This window comes from Procambarus clarkii, chromosome 71, assembly GCF_040958095.1.
Source record: "Procambarus clarkii isolate CNS0578487 chromosome 71, FALCON_Pclarkii_2.0, whole genome shotgun sequence".
Lineage (NCBI taxonomy): Eukaryota > Metazoa > Arthropoda > Malacostraca > Decapoda > Cambaridae > Procambarus > Procambarus clarkii.
The window spans coordinates 26,421,179-26,434,052 of record NC_091220.1 but is presented as its reverse complement, the minus strand read 5'-3'; positions in this window follow the sequence as shown (position 1 = coordinate 26,434,052).

Below are 12,874 nucleotides of genomic sequence, written 5' to 3'. Positions count from 1 at the left end.
TACTGCCGTTTTGCGTTCCGATTCAATAGTCCGGATTGTTATGACTCCTGGCACACATATCACCTTGGGTCACAGGATTATTGATAGATTTTGAACCTTTTTTGCCTGGTTCTACCGGCGGGGTGACTGTCCAGTGCCGGCTGGCCCGAGAGGTGCTGAGGGTCTACGGGTCATGGTGGGCTCCTGGTGTGCCCTCAGCCGTGGTGGGCTCCTGGTGTGCCCTCAGCCGTGGTGGGCTCCTGGTGTGCCCTCAGCCGTGGTGGGCTCCTGGTGTGTCGTCAACCGCTTGGGATGGACGGTAGAGAGACGGTCTGGCATCATGCATGTCGGCATTCCATCCCCCAACCATCCAAGTGGTTGGGCAAAATTCCTTTACCCCGTCCCATTCATAGTCTCTATCCTGATCCCTTCCCAGTGCTATACAGTTATATTTGATTGCCGCTTTCCTCTAATAGTTCCCTTCCCAAAGTGCGCTCAGACTTGGTAGGTGAATGACTTCCCGTTTTGCCGGGAACATTGAATTACCTTTTGATTTTTAGTTGAAGGCCAAGTTTTTGATTTTGCTACCCAGTGTTCTCTGTGTGGGGTGGAGACGGTGCTCGTCACCCTTAAGGTCTCTTGGGGCTATCCAATTATCTGCCCATTCATATCTTTATTTGCCATAACGCACATTAGCTTCCGCCGATAGGCAAAATTCATTTTGTCATTAGACTTCACGATAAACCCTTTACGTGTACGCAGGGGCGCATTCGATCCCTCGATCATCATCGCCATCGGGAGTTAGTCAGCTGTCACGGGCTGCTTCCTGGGGGTGGAAGTCTGTTCGAGGACCGGGCCGTGGGGACACTAAAGCCCCAAAATCATCTCAAGATAACCTCAAGATACGGCAGGTAAGAGAGGTGGAAGAGACGGGGTAAGAGAGGGGGGGTGGATTATGAGAGGTTTTATCTCCTTTCCACGGAAGGTGTTAATCCCTTCTAGCCTGTGTGTGCGTGCATACGTACGTGGGCTTGAGTGCGTGCGTGTGTGCGTGCGTGCATGTACGTGCGTGCGTGCGTGTGCGTGTGTCACTAGTTCCCGTAAGCGGTAACTTCTACCCAGAATGAGCCACACCAAGATTTTAAATATATATACTATCCTGAACAAGAATTTGATAATATTTTACCTCACACTGTACACCTGATTACTTGACCAGAGAGGGGGTACATACCAGTATGTTTCCCGCTCACACAACTAGATGTGTAATGATGATGTATGTTTCACGATGGTGCTCCGTCGTCGCCTTTCCACTTGGTGATTCTCTAAGTGCTAGTAGATTGACGATGTCGATTCTTTTCTACACAAATCTCTGGAGTCACAGTCACCACCCAACAAACACAGTCAGCAGTTCCACGGCGGGTCGTCCCCACCTGGCCGTCAGGTCAGGTCAGGTCACTACGCGGTCCTCCACACCGTATGCACCGGTGATTCCACAAGCTATACTTTCTTTTTTTTGCACTATCGCTAGCGATATGACTATGCTATGTAGCACCCTGCTAGCTACACACTGCGAGAGGCCAAATACTATGATCTAATCTCAATAATCCTTCAGTGTCCCGAGAAATTGACAAATTTCCGCGGACCTTGCTAATCGCGTGTCTCCTACCGTCGCTGGCCTACTTGTGTGTGTGTGTGTGTGTGTGTGTTTGTATGTGTGTGTGTGTGTGTGTATACTCACCTAGTTGTGTTTGCGGGAGTTGAGCTCTGGCTCTTTGGTCCCGCCTCTCAAGTGTCAATCAACTGGTGTACAGATTCCTGAGCCTACTGGGCTCTATCATATTTACATTTGAAACTGTATATGGAGTCAGCCTCCACCACATCACTGCCTAATGCATTCCATCCGTTAACTACTCTGACACTGAAAAAGTTCCTTCTAACGTCTCTGTGGCTCATGTGGGTACTCAGTTTCCACCTGATGATGCTATACCAATGATGATACTTTTCAAAACGCTTGTGCTCTCTAGAGTGGAGTACTGCTGCACAATGACAGCCCCTTTCAAAGCTGGAGAAATTGCTGACCTGGAGAGCGTGCAGAGATCCTTTACTGCTAGAATCCACTCAGTAAAACATCTAAATTACTGGGACCGACTAAAGAGCCTAAATCTGTACTCCCTTGAGCAGAGGCGGGAGAGATACATAATAATTTACACGTGGAAAATAATTGAGGGGCTGGTCCCAAACCTGCACACAGAAATAACTTCACATGAGACCAGGAGGCATGGCAGGATGTGCAGAATACCCCCGTTGAAAAGCAGAGGTGCAACAGGTACTCTGAGAGAGAACTCTATCAACATCAGAGGCCCGAGACTGTTCAACACGCTTCCGCTACACATAAGGGTCATAACTGGCCGACCCCTCACAGTGTTCAAGAGAGAACTGGATAAGCACCTCCAAAGGATACCTGATCAACCAGGCTGTGACTCATACGTCAGGCTGCGAGCAGCCGCGTCTAACAGCCTGGTTGATCAGTCCAGCAACCAGTAGGCCTGGTCGACGACCGGGCCGCGGGGACACTAAGCCCCGGAAGCACCTCAAGGTAAGGTAACCTCACGGTAGGTAACCTGTGTCCCCATGTTCGCGTCCCACCAGTGTTGAATAATTTATCCTTGTTTACCTGGTCGATTCCTCTGAGGATTTTGTAGGTTGTGATCATGTCTCCCTTTACTCTTCTGTCTTCCAGTGTCGTAAGGTGCATTTCCCGCAGCCTTTCCTCGTAACTCATGCCTCTTAGTTCTGGGCCTAATCTAGTGGCATACCTTTGGACTTTTTCCAGCTTCGTCTTGTGCTTGACAAGATACGGACTCCATGCTTGGGCTGCATACTCCAGGATTCGTCTTACATATGTGGTGTACAAAATTCTGAATGATTCCTTACACAGGTTCCTGAACGCTGTTCTGATGTTAGCCAGCCTCGCATCTGCCGCAGACGTTATTCTTTTTATGTGGGCTTCAGGAGACAGGTTTGGTGTGATAACAACTCCTAGATCTTTCTCTCTGTCCGTGTCTTTAAGTACTTCATCTCCTATTCTGTATCCTGTGTCTGGCCTCCTGTTTCCACTGCATAGTTTCATTACTTTGCATTTACTCGGGTTGAACTTCAACAGCCATTTGTTGGACCATTCATTCAGTCTGTCTAGGTCATCTTGTAGCCTCCTACTATCGTCCTCAGTTTCAATCCTCCTCATAATTTTTGCATCATCGGCAAACATTGAGAGAAACGATTCTAAACCCTTTGGGAGATCATTTACATATATCAGAAACAGTATAGGTCCAAGGACTGACCCCTGCGGGACACCACTCGTAACGTCTCGCCAATCTGAAACCTCACCCCTCACACTGACTCGTTGTCTCCTGTTGCTTATGTACTCCTGTATCCAACGGAGTACCTTCCCCTTCACTCCAGCCTGCATCTCCAGCTTTTTCCCTAGCCTCTTGTGTGGTACTGTATCAAAGGCTTTCTGGCAATCCAAAAATATGCAGTCTGCCCACCCTTTTCTTTCTTGCCTTATTTTTGTTGCCTGGTCGTAGAATTCAAGTAACACTGTGAGGCAGGACCTGCCATTCCTGAATCCATGTTGGTGCTGTGTTACAAAGTGTGTGTGTGTGTGTGTGTGTGTGTGTGTGTGTGTGTGTGTGTGTGTGTGTGTGTGTGTGTGTGTGTGTGTGTGTGTGTGTGTGTGTGTGTGTATGTGTGTGTGTGTGTGTTAGTGTGTGTGTGTGTGTGTGTGTGTGTGTGTGTGTGTGTGTGTTAGTGTGTGTGTTTGTGTGTTTATGTGTGTGTGAGTGTATGGATACGGTTATGTGAGTGCGAGTGAGTGTGAGTTTCTGAGTGACAAATAGTGCGGAGTATCATGTTATATCCACCGAATATTAGACGAAACCTTGCCTGGTAACGATGGTGTCAATTTGTGCAGTCAAACTCTTCGACAGTAACTTGTTGTTCCCCCATGTACTGGAGAGGGCAACTCTCGAGTACATGTCCTCTCCCTCCCGCATCGACTGTTCTCCAAATGCGTTTTATCAAGAAGTAGAAAGAGGGTTTATAATTAATTTATTTTAGTACTGATAATTAAGTTGGTTCAAGGGAAAATGTTTTCATGAAGTGTACCGTCCAGAGACTGATGTTTTAATAAGAATTCCCAATATTATTAGCTGGTGAATTTAATGGCTACATGGCAATGATTTCCTTGTTATCTTCAGGGGAAAATTTCACTGAAGCTTCATTTTCTTTGAGTCATTAAAACACTATTTATCGTGTTAATTTGTAAGTACAAAACAGCAGAAATATTATCTGCCTATTGTAATAAATGTTAGTAAATGGTGTCGGTTTTTCCGACATGTGTGTTTATATATTCCGTTGTCTTTGCTGAGTCAAGCATAAACTCGTAAGGCCAGCATTTCGACCATCATTTGTTTATTGCTGTCACTCATTTTCTCTCGTGTTTTTAAATATATACGTGTAAAAAATTTTGAATTCACTTCGTAAATTTCCTTATTTAGTCCATTAAACTTACTACTCTGAGACTTAAAAAGATATTTCTTGACATCCCTTTGACTCATCTGTCTTTTTAGTTTCCAATCATGTCCTCTCGTTCGACTGTTAATTAATTTTAACATTCTTCTATATCTACTTTGTAAATCCCCTTAATATCTTGCACGTCGCTATCGCGTAGCCCCTATTCCTTCTTACCTTCAGTGTTGTGATGTTCAGTTCTCTCAGAGTTTCTTTATAGCTCTGTCCCCTTAGCGCAATCGACTGTCGTGGATTGTCGTGGCGCACTCGACTAAGGCGCATCCTGGACGTAAGTTCGAATCCTCATCACGGCCCTTGTAGATTTGTTCATTATCAGGAGCGAGACTTGTTGCATATGTTTGCACCTTTTAAAGTTTTTTCCTTTAAGTAGGGGTTAAAGCCATTCCATCATACTCAATAATGAGTCTCAAAGTATTTCTACAGCGTTCGGAAGAGATCTTTGTATATGTTCCTGAATGATAACGAAACGTTTACTAGTAACGCAAATGCTACCCTAGTTATTCTGCTGGTGTGTGCCTCTAGTATAGATTCCCAGTTATGTCCACGCCTAAGGTTTTCTCTTTTTCAGAAATTGGAAGTTGCCTTCCCTTTATATTGAGCTGCATTTGAGATCTCTTTCCTCTGATTCTAGTACACATAACCTTGCATTTGTCAGGGTTAAAGTCTAGTAGCAATTCCTCTGACTATCTATGGATATTTTCCAGTTCATCTTGTAAGGTATTGAAGTCCTCCTCATTTGTGATTAGTCTACTTAGCAATTTATCATCAACAGACATTGACAAGAATGAGCTTGCTCCGCTGCTAGATTGCATTCATATATTAGGAACAGGATAAGCCCCTATTACTGACACTTGAGGTACTCAACTCACTACCTTTCTCCAGTTTGAAAGCTCTCCTCTTACTATGACTCTTTACCTCCTCCAAAGGCCCTCTATCACCCACTTTAGTAATCTTGTTGATACACCAGTCTGTTTTCGTAGTTTACATAAGAGTTCCCCTAGAGTACATGTTATGAATAGCGACAAAAGCTTTCTTGCAATGAAGGAGAATGCAGTGTATGTATCTCTCTCCGGTTATATTGTCCTAATTGGAGTGAGGGTAAAATTCGGCAAAGACCCATGCAACACCATCAATTTACAGAAATTATAAGAGAGACCAGTTGTGCAGATACGCTGTACCTCAAATGGAGAGGAGTATCTCACCACACCAGTCTCCAGACGAACATATCTCCCGTCACTGGGTCGTCAGCCTTGCTCAAATGTGTGAACCATCTTCTAGAGAAATGACCGCTGTGGTCCTCTATAAATATTGAGTATGTTAGTGTTAGTAGGGTGTAGGGTCTCGAAACCCAGGGCCGGTACCAAATAATCAGCAAAGTGACAATAATGGCAGAATAAATAGGGGGGTGGGGGCAGAACTTAGGGAAATGCTGACGAAAAGACTCTGGTACTAATATATATTCAATAAACTTGCTTACCAATACACAATGAGCTTGCCCTTGCGTTAATCAAGAGTGTAACGATAAATCTACTCAACCCGTACACAGCAGGAATCGTTCCCCTCACTCTGGTATGAGGAGATACTCGGTCTCTACCCACTTGCTTGGGTCACTGTGAACTAAGCCGAACACTATGGAACACTCTGACACGTTCGGCATATGTTACTTGCAGTAAAGGGATGTTGATTTCCGGTCCACACGGGACACTCGGGGCAGTGCACAACAATACACATGAAATGCACAATTACAAATCATTGCGCCAAAATGTGCACAGCATAAATCATTGAGTTTTAAATTATAAATGAGTCAGTTACCCGTCACTGAGACATTAAACATAAACTAACTAAACGCACGTCACCGAGATGATAATTATAAATGAGTTAAGAACACGTCACTAAGACAAATCATAAATTAATTAAACACACATGATTCATACAATCATAAATGAATTAAACTCACATCACTGAGACAATAATAATGAATTAAATAATAACATTTTTGAGGCATTATTCACAAATGAACTAAACACAACACTGAGACAATAATGCAATAAATAAATATCACACGACGCTGAGACGTCAACACAACAATGATAATTCAGTAACAAAGTTGGGAGTGTGTATGTAACCAATATAGAGGTGAGAGGTATGTGCAGCACGGTGAACTCACATTACCACACTCACACCCTCCAGTTTACTTCACACGTGTTGCAGGTATTTGATGACATATTTGTCAAGCGGGTTGCTGATCACAGGATTAGCACAATGAAAGAATATTAATTAAAAGTATAGAGACTGTACATACAGCAGGCTGGCCTGATATGCTCTCACTCTCTCAATACTCATACAGCATGGACAGCCCTGATGATCCTTGGCAGTTGGTATGACACAACTGCAACATCACTAAGGCGTGGCAAGTAGATGACACATTCATGCCGATACACAAAGCACGTGGCTGGCCATGCGAACAGGCGTAGTACAGGTGTACAGTCACACCAGCCACATCTGGTGACAGGTGTGTGATACAGCACGGTGGTACAGGTATACAGTCACACCAGCCACAGGTGTGTGACACAGCACGGTGGTACAGGTGTACAGTCACAGGATCACACATGAGGCTAGATTCACAATAACCCTGACTTTACATGGTATCTGGTTAGTACACACTGTGGTGGAACAGATGGACACAAAGTTAGGACACAGTGTGGTGGAACAGATGGACGCAAAGTTAGGACACAGTGTGGTGGAACAGGTGGACACAAAGTTAGGACACAGTGTGGTGGAACAGGTGGACACAAAGTTAGGACACAGTGTGGTGGAACAGGTGGACACAAAGTTAGGACACAGTGTGGTGGAACAGGTGGACACAAAGTTAGGACACAGTGTGGTGGAACAGGTAGACAAAATGGGCCATACGTGGCTAGTTCAGGTGAGAGGCAGTTGTCAATGATGCCACATGGCAGCATAATGTTGGTGGGAGACTCAACACACTCACAGCACGGTGTTGGCAGCTAGTGTGATCACTGACACGTGGGCAGGTGACTCGTCACTTCCAGGCAGTTATCTTACTACACACTGATCATGTTGTGAGTTTATGTTTATTTGATTGCCAGGAAATTCACACAAGAACTCATGCGGCGACGATTATACACGATTTGTATCAATTTGATCATCTTGCCAGCTATTATAGTATACTGATTTATGACATTCTCAGGTACTCTGGCTGCAGTCTGTTACTTCTATTCGACATGACGTGGGATCACATAGTTTCTCTACACTTCAAGTTCACTCAGAAAATAGTATTATATTTTCATCTACTGCAATCGGATTCAGTTGACAATCATGTAGCATGAAATTGAGTCTTATCGAGTGACTTTTATTTTTAGAGAAAATCATGCGGGTTGATCACGTTAGTGGCTAATTAACTTGATTGATACACGTCCATTGTAGACGACCTCCGGAGGTAAAATGAATTTGTGAGGCTCTAAGTGGGCTCTACTACAAGTACAACAGTCCAATTTATGGGTTGACCAATGAGACACAAGCAATGGTGCCTAAACTAATGAGAAGCGGTAACCCATGCCAGCTAGGCCTATGACATCATGGATACAGCATGTATGAGGCCTATGGTTGTTAGGGACTTCAAGAGGATTAAGGCTCCCAACTTCTTAACCACAGTTAAAAAAGTTCCCCCTGTCTCCTTCCAACGTTGAAGCTCCGAGACATATGACTTGCGATGCATATGTTCAACTCGCTCTATTTAATTGTTGGACAATGTATACACTGGCCCATGCAGTACATTTGGTCTACTGATAACGTAGACTATCCGGAGAGAGCCAGTACGGCAGACCTAAGTCCCTAATTAAAGGATCTAGACCAGTGGACTGAAAAACTGTGCACGCTGGATGTTCCACACTGGCGTACCTACTGTCGTGCAATCATTTGCACGACCATCTTTCGGCTGCACATCCCCTCAGGGTAAGTATTAGGGTACTGTATAAGATGTGAAAGCCTTGCTCATACATGGGGTTTATATTTGCTTCCGCAGGTTTCCAGTAACCATCTTACATATTAATTTAAAAAATATCTTTAGACTTTCCACATTCCTTCTAAGGCGTCAGTAAAAACGTTAAAGACCATGTCGGATACATCACCATTCAGTTTCTGACTGTGCTAGGGAGCCATACGAGGAACCATCGAACTTTTAACAATATCAAATAAGTGATTACCATATTTATATTTACAGGTAAAACATGTGCTATGTCCTATTATAAGATTTAGGCTTATGTGTGTATATTAGCATGAATAAATACATGTCGTGTGTGTACATTTATGAACATACATCTGAACATACGCATATTTTCAAAGCTATTCATAAGGAATACCACCTTTAACACATCAATACAAACTGATCGACAAAGCTATTCCAGTGTGGCACCTCATCTAATTTCTACAGAAAAAGCGCAACTTCTCCGGGTCACTACATGGATATGGCTACTAAAGTTGAACTCTGAAAAGTGCAAAGCAATGAAATTAGGTGAATGGAGCAGGAGACCAATCACAAGGTACCAACTTGGAGGTGAAATCCTGCTAGAGTCAAATACAGAAAACGATCTGGGGGTCGATATCACACCGAACTTGTCCCCAGAGGCCCACATCAAAAGGATATCATCAGCAACATATACTAAATTGGCCAAAATAGGAACTGCCTTTAGAACCTATTGAAAGGAATCATTCAGAACCTTGTATACCACTTGTGTCAGACTAATCCTGGAGTATGCATCTCCAGCCTGTAATCCGTACCTTTGTAAATACAAGACAACGTTAGAGAAAAGTCAGAGGTATACCACCAGATTAGACCCAGAACTGACAAGTATGGGCTGCGAGGAAAGGCTAAGGGAGCGAAACCTCACGTCCCTGGAAGACAGAAGAGTAAAGGGAAACATGAACACCACCAACAAAATTCTTAGGGGAACTGACAGAGTGGATAAAGACAAACTATTTAGCATAGGGGGAACACGAATAAGGGGACACAGGTAGAAACAGAGTGCCCAAATCAGCCACGGGGACATTATAAATAATTTTGTCAATGTCAGAGTTGTTAACAAATGGAATGCGTTAGGCAGTGATGTGGTTGAGGCAGACTCCATACACAGTTTCAAATGTAGATTTGATACAACCCAATAGGCTCAAGAAAATCTACTCCAGCTGAGTGAAAGTTTAGAGGCGGGAACAAAGAGCCAAAGCTCATCGCCACAAGCACAACTAGGTGAGTACAACTACAGCTAAACTACAAGAGGTAGAAACTTTTTACTTGGATTTTTGTGCTTCTTGAATGCTTCTTAACAACGTCAGGAGAGAAAACAAATTCAGATTTTTTTGCGGGGGGTGCACTACAAGGTCGTTAGCTATTAACAGGAGGATAAGACAGCTGTGAAATCCCATTCTCACACAGTTGGTCAAACTGAATTCCTATTGATGCTTAGAAACAAAGTTTATGGGTTGGAAATGTTCTATGAACTCTCTTTTAACCAGTCTCTCTAATAGCTTACAGAGAATACATGTTAGCAATACCGGTATCTAGTTCAGTGGTTCCTATCTTCCCCCTTTCTTGTACGTAGGTACCACTTTTGCCATTTTCCAAATATCAGGAAGTTCGGCCATATCAAGTGATGAGATGAAGACTATAGTATACAATATGCTAAACATATTGCTAAAGCTGCCCCTTTCAGGATCCATGGTGAGATCAACACACGACCTGTGGCTTCCATAACATCCAGCTCCTCTTAGTGTTTCTTTTCGTTCTCTGATATCACTTATATTGCATTAGTGTTTCTTTCTGGTAGTGCCTGTTCCATTAGAAATCTTAGATAAGAATTGTGCCTGCCCGAAACGCTGCGCGTACTAGTGGCTTTACAAGATTGTAATTACTATACTATGTATCCTCTCAGTTCTAATGTACCTTCTTGTATATATATAAATAAATAAATAGATTTAGGGGCAGCTCTAGTTCTATCATGAAAAATTCCTGGAAACTTTTAATGAGTTTTTTCGCTGTTATGACCAAGCATACACCAGTATGATCATACTGAAGCTGGTGTATGATTGTGCTCAAACTATTAGTGATATCTTCACTGATTAGCCTAGTATCACGAATGTTGTAATTATTAGTGAATCTTCTTTCACACAATATTATTCTTAATTTATGTATTGTCAATGTGTGACATACATAACCAATTTTATGATAATTCTGTATCAAAGATGTATGCCATGTAATTGTGGATATATATTAGTTGTCTAGTGTATAGCAGTAGCCTAATGTCATGAAGCTTGAAAAATCTCCTTGTATCCTTATTGTATGTAATGCTTCATAAATGCTGTATAGATAACATTTTGTGGACCATGATGGAGAATGTATACATTTGGGTTCCAGATGTATTACTCACATGTATACTGTGTAATTTCCATTTCAGTGTTGTTCTTTGTATTTCCTCTTCTCATGACATTTACTGAAATTATGGCACTGTGAAATGTATACCACCTAGACAAGCTTTTGATACACATGTTGTATATATCTACTTTATTTTGTATTCTTGTATACACATGTATTAACGGTTGGCCGACGTCTTGAATCCTCCCTAACTTCCCCCTGCATTCCTCACCCCCTCCTCTTTGATGTACCGACTCGCGCCAGTGTTACCATGTCGTACCGATACGAATTCTTCGTGTACTTATTTTTATGTCATGATACATCTTTAATGTATTGAATTCTTATTTTGTATAAATTAGGTAAGGTTGTGTCTTATAATCTTTACTTTGTTGTATATTAAATTAGAGTTCATGATCGAGTTATGTCTATAATGAGCTTGTGATTATTTGAAAGTTGAGGGTCAGTTGACTCATGGAGTTGGATACAGTGTCGCCCTCCGGCGAGCTTGGCTCAAGGCGACTACTCCTTGACCATTCCAGGCGAGCGTATCTGTGGCGTTCCGGTCCGAGATTTGGGACCTTATTTGTGTAATGTGACTGTTAGATTAATTATTATGTAACACTATATAAAACCATGGTTATTTTCTACTGTTGTTCATCATGTATACCAGGTGGTAGAGGTTTTTATATGTCTTTGTGAGGTGATATTCTGAGGAACTTAAGTAATGCCATGGTGCTTTATTGGGTATTGTTTCTCCATACCTCATGTGTTACTGGTTGTGCCACCACCACCACACTGTATTGATATTAGCAGCATATAGGACCTAGTGTTCCACTGTGCCAGGCAAAGTTCTTGGTGCCAGCTAGTGTTGATTGATGCAATTTCCAGACATTTTTGTATGTTCATGCCCAGCTGATGAGAAGCTGGATAAAGTAATTGTGTGTGAGTTAGTAGCTGTTTATTATTTTAATGTTATGTAGATTTATATTAATGCCAGTAAACTAGAATATTTTTTACTAGCCTTTCACTCCCCTAGAACATTGATTGATATTTGGCCAGGTTATGTGTTCCAGTGATGCTGAAGGTTACTCCCTCATTACATTAATATGAGGTTCTTGTCCATGGCTCTTAACAGTGAAATAGGGGCACTGTACATGAGCTCATAACATTCACAAACTTCCTTATTACTCTTTGTATATACTCCTCTTTTGTGTTGTCTGATCACTTATTATTTACCGACATCTTACCTCAATTGGCTATTTAGTAATTTAGGATGATCTTGGCCTTGAATGTTATATACTTATCATATTGCTTCTTTGTTGTGTATTCGTTCCTGCCTCTTGTATATACGTTATGGTTCTCCCTCGGTTCTGTGCCCCATGAATATCTTGCATGCTCTTTTACTTTAACTTTTTACCTCCAAACATTGTCTGTTAAATTCTGAATTTTTTTGTATCTTAGCTTATTTATCCAAATATGGGCAGTATAAATTGAGTTACTTTACATTGGATTATTATCAAGTTTTATACCATTTTTTCTCCTAGCTATATCCCAGGGTATTGTTACTAAGAATTTTCTAACCTACTGATACTCGCCTGTATGAAAAACTAGTCTTCCATTTCGCCTTCTCTTCATTTTACTACAACCTTCATAAGAACTGCACATTCAAAGACCAGTTCACAATGGTCACTTACTCAATGTTCTCAATGACCAATTTGCTCCTGGTAAGGTCTAGATCATCTCATGTTGATTGGTCTCCCATTCACCTCCATGTTTCCTCTCTAATATGTTCTCTTAGGAAATTTCTCTAAACAACTTTTACCAATTTTGGTAGAAATTATTTCTTGTCTCTTCTCCATGTTTCTTCACGCTTTT